This window comes from Scylla paramamosain, chromosome 14, assembly GCF_035594125.1.
Source record: "Scylla paramamosain isolate STU-SP2022 chromosome 14, ASM3559412v1, whole genome shotgun sequence".
Classification (NCBI taxonomy): domain Eukaryota; kingdom Metazoa; phylum Arthropoda; class Malacostraca; order Decapoda; family Portunidae; genus Scylla; species Scylla paramamosain.
In genome coordinates this window covers 3,922,423-3,927,422 of record NC_087164.1, presented here as the reverse complement: position 1 = coordinate 3,927,422, position 5,000 = coordinate 3,922,423, and the positions used below count along the sequence as shown (strand labels likewise).

Genomic DNA, 5,000 nt, shown 5'->3' with positions numbered 1-5,000 from the left:
GAGTAGGAGGAGGAGGAGGAGGAGGAGGAGGAGGAGGAGGAGGAGGAGGAGGAGGAAGCTTGGTCAATAGTAGCTTTTCACCCTCGCCTCCAACAAGACTGCGGCGGTCAGCGTGAAGACAGTTGAGTCTCTGTGTTCTAGAGGGAGGGAGGGAGAGACTTGTGGAGGGAGGAGGTGGAGGAGAGAGAAAGAGAGATAGAGGGAAAGAGAGAAGAGAGGAAGCAAGGGAAAGGGAAAAGGTTATCCAGGTGGAGGAAAGACACGCAAGTTCGCAGGTGACTGGAAGTGGTGTCGAGCATTAGTTCCACCAAGGTGAAAATACAGAAGGAAAGACTTAGTGTTTCTGCCGCGGGCCATGCTGGATGCCACCAGCCGCCTGTCTTCCCCAGCGCCGCCGCCTGCACTCTGGTAGCTACTGGACGAGGTGCTGTGATTGTAGTAGTAGTAGTAGTAGTAGTAGTAGTAGTAGTAGTAGCAGTAGCAGCAGCAGCAGCAGCAGCAGCAGCAGTAGTACACGATAATAGCCGTAGTTGTTATTTATAATACAATTGCTGCTGATATTATAGTTGCTGTGGTGGTTATTTCGTTGCTACTGTTTTATACTTGTAATCGAGTGGCTAATTATTCTTTTCGGGAGACTTGTAAGAAAACTGCAGGATTTAACCTGGAGGCGTTAATGATGTTGCGTCAGCTTCATGTTGCGGTCATGGAGTTCATATTGTGGTAATGAAAGGCTTAGATCAGTGGCTCACAAACTTTTTGGCGCTGCATCCCCTTTGCTCAGCCCTGTGTGCACGGCGTCCCCTCCTTTCTTCAAACGAGAAATGTTTTTTTCAGTCCCTCCATACCTCAGGCTAAGTATGCCAGATGATCAGCATATTACTACTTACATCGTTATATTTTACTGACGAAAGTGATTGCTGTGTTTGTAAAGAGTAAATATATACAGACAAAAGAGTAAAAGTTAATATTTCAAACAATGAATGATGATTTATTTGGGGCAGATTGCAACAGCGATGCAGCGCAGCCCAGCCCTGAAGACAGTAATTGGTTGGCGGCAAGGTTAGCATCGTTTCTTCATCATGAGCACTTCACTTCATGGTGGAGGTGAAGGACACATTGCATCAGTGCATACTGTCAAAGTTTTGGATTTACAGGAAAATTTCCAAACATAATACATTTAAAATTATTTTATTGGTATAAGTTTTTTTTTTTTCGAATTTCGTATCCCAGAACTCACTTTAATTACATTTGGGTCATCCTTCACATCAATAACAAATGAATTCCGAATTTATTTCCATCGAGAACATTTCCTGCAACACAAAAATATATGAATTCCTCTAATAAAGAAAATAATACTCACAGAACAAAATAAACAATTTCATTCTACAGGAAAACTCCCTGATCACAGAGACATGAAATACTATTACATTATACACTATTACATTATAAGTAAAAGAAAAAAAAAATGCATTAAAACTTAAACACGCGCGTCACAAGATTTATGACCAATTAAAGCGTGTTGCGAGTGCGTCACAGTGTTTCACATTATGCCATAACACTTCATTCCTTCGTGAATGCTTCGCACTAAACCTTGAAGAAGTTGTTCATAATTATTTGTAAATCAATTGATTCCAAAGAGATTATGTAGTAATTAAAAAGTCGAATGATTAAAATTATGGTCTATTTATTTAGTACTTGTTTATCTATTCATTAATTTTTCGGAATGATGAAGACAGTCATGCGTAATTATCATCAAGTATTAATAAAAATCCTCAAGCAAAGGCCCTGCCACCGCCTTGAGATTGCTACACGTCCCTCCAGCAGAACACGTTTCCCTTCACCACTGTTTGGAAGGAATGGCTCAGACTCATGTAGTACCTCGAGCCACCATCATGCTGGGTTGATGGAGGAGGGAGGGACTCGCAGACAAACCTTCAGGAAACATGCAATACTTGTTTCGTGTCTGCTGCGTAACATTCATATCCATTACCTTAGAGAAACACATCAATCGATCAAATTTCCGGAAGAGGCAGGGAGTGTCAACATTTTGACGTAAATCACTCTTAGTGGTTCACAAACTTTTCTGCAATTTTTAGTCCTACTCCGAGCTCATAGAACCCACATTAAACTTCACTTTAGAGTATTGTGAATCCTATTACGTACGTTATTATTTTTTCCAGATGTGCACGCGGCTTAGAGTGCTTGGGCGGTGCATTATCATAGATATATAATGGGATTCACGGTCTTATTCGTGCCATTCCCACAACTATTCACAGGCAGAGGCCGCGCTCAGCTCACGCGATGCTGGGGACTATTTGCCGGCACTGAAGGGCTGAAGGTGCATGGGACAGATTACCAAGCAAGCGTTTTCACTTCCACTCACAATCCGCAGGGAACAGTGAACCCTCACAAGTTCCCAAATAAGTGCCGCAATTTTCAATACGACAAGTTTCCTCAAGGCATTTATTACATCAGCCAAAGACTGAGAAAAAAAAAACAGATAAAGAATCCTTACTTTGCTTAGTTTTTTGTTTCCTTGCTCGCGTGCGTGTGCTGAGTTCTGTATTCATCTAACTGATATATCACTCGCATCACTCGGCGTCACAGAGCAGATGTCATTCAGATCATCATGATGCTTATGAAATGAATTACAAGATGATGGGCGGTAATGTGAAAATGTCCACGTGAACCTCCACCTCCTCCCACACTCGTAGCTCGACGGCTGCATCTGTGCACCGCCTACTGACGCACAACTCTCCTTAGTGATGCACTCATATTTGTAGTTCACTATTATATAACTGGGTTTTATGAAAATAATCCTAGCCTACTGATTTTGAGTGATTATTTATTTCTGGACAAAACTGTCATATTTTTTTTTAGACGATGAAGGGATTAGCAATGAAATTAATGAAGCAAACTAATCTAAACCTAACCTAAGCCAGCCCTCAGATGGAATCGTTAATGTTATTTCAATATTATTATATGGATAACAAATTTCCTGCAGTTATTTTCTATTTAGTTATTTACCGATCTATTTTTTAATACACATTCCACTCTTTTACAAGACTGGGAGCAACTGCTTTGCTAAGCAGAAAATAGTACAAAAATTAATATTAATACATTACTTTAGCTATTTATTCAGTGTTGAATGTTATTCACTGTTGTATGAGTCCAGAATCGTTATAGTTATAATTTTAGTGACAAAAAATATAGGACTCCAAAATCCACGGCACTTTTTTTTATTTTTTATTAAAACAATAATATCACTGTTGAATGAGAGCTACGAGTACTCTATATTGATCTGACAAAAGAAACACCTACGCAGGATTTTCGTTGCTTATTTAATCATAACATTAAACTATTGTATATTATATAGGTATATTGTATTGTATTGTATAAGTGTATGAAGTGAAGTTAGCATTTTTCATAGAAAAAAAAATGCCATTTTCATACATGCTTATAAGCTACGCCACCGCAGAAAAAAAAGCTGTTATTTCCTTCGGGCGTAATTCTGAAACTCGCGTGTCAGCCTTGTGATTGCTGGCCATCTTGCATGCTGCTGCTGAGACAAGCGAGAATGAACTTAGTCAATTTCTTAATGTTATTCTTAGACATTAATCACAGATTTATCAAGCTAAATGTGCTTGAGTGGATCGAGTGAAAAAAAAGAAGTAAGTAATTACATTAGAGACGCGCGAAAGGCTGCCTGGAAGACCACCTTCCCCTGCCTGGAAGCCTTTACCAGGAGGCGAGCGGATGAGCTGCGATCTCCAGTCACGCTCTCCATCCTCTTCAAGCTCAAAACGTCACTTTCCTGCCCGAAATTACAGTAAAGTCAAAGCAGCAGATTACAGGATAGCGTATCGTATTGACGCACATGACTTCCTGCTATATTTTCAAGACGCAGTAAATTCTGTGACATACCAGGAAGAAATAAAAAGCAAGAACTCCACGCGGGAAGAAACGATCGCTAGACCATGATGTGTCAAGGCGGAGGCGGCGACGTGGTGGTGGAGGGATCCTGTTTGTAATGCTTATGTACTGCATCTCCGCTCCATTGGTGCATTGCGGGGAAGTAGTGCTCGGAGAAGAGAGAGAGAGAGAGAGAGAGAGAGAGAGAGAGAGAGAGAGAGAGAGAGAGAGAGAGAGAGAGAGAGAGAGAGAGAGAGAGAGAGAGAGAGAGAGAGAGAGAAGCACATTACAAAGGACCGCTGCAGTCTGACGCTCATCCACTCGTCCTTCCATCCATCCATCCACCAACCCGTTCATTCACGCATGGTAGGTGGAAATACGTACAAGTAGATGATAAGTGGAAATAAATAGGTATTTTTCACACAGGGGCTGCCACGTGTAGGTCTGATGGCTTGTTGCAGCTTCCCTTATTTTATTATACTTTCATGCTCATTCATTCTTCCATCTATTCACACACCCGTTCATCCACTCATTCATCTGTTCATTTCTCCATTCACTCATCCAATCATCCATCTATCCATCCACCAGCTCATCCAAACATCCTTCTGTCATTCCATTTATCCATCCATCCCACATCCACTCGCTCATCCATTGATCCTTCCATCCATTCACACACCTGTTCATCCACTCATTCATCAATTCATTTATCCATTCACTCACCACTCATCTTTTCATCCACCCACCTGCTTATCCAATCATCCTTCCATCCACCCACTCATCCACTAATCCTTCCTATCATCTCTCATTTAGCTGCAAGCTGAACAAAATGTAGGCTACTGTAATTCTGAAGCCACCTACATGCACTTCTTGGCTCCATTCTTGCTGCTGTCCTGGTTTCACTGGGACTAAACTGTGACTCCTACCTCAGCTACAGACTCGAAATATAACACTCGCTAACTACACTGCTTTGTTTGTCGTGACCCTCCTATATGCTTCGTTTATGTTTCCTTTCCTTACATAATGTCGCGCTTTTTTTTGTGTGTGTGTGTGTAAAGACAGAGATAAACATGCAGACGGACAGACAG

General features: G+C 41.3%; 2 protein-coding genes across 3 annotated transcripts in view; one reads left to right on the top strand and one right to left on the bottom strand.

Moving 5' to 3' along the window:
- The window catches only part of LOC135106761 (uridine-cytidine kinase 2-like), a 190,082-nt gene that overhangs the window by 89,546 nt on the left and 95,536 nt on the right, over window positions 1-5,000 (bottom strand). The window lies entirely within an intron of this gene.
- Window positions 111-5,000, top strand: part of LOC135106758 (nucleolar protein dao-5-like) — a 44,442-nt gene continuing 39,552 nt past the window's right edge. Inside the window, exon 1 of one of the 2 annotated variants that reach the window (XM_064016029.1) lies at window positions 111-408. The gene's annotated coding sequence lies outside the window, so the exon portion shown is untranslated. Of the gene's footprint in view, window positions 425-5,000 lie in introns of both variants that reach the window. The other variant, XM_064016028.1, reaches the window with a different exon arrangement.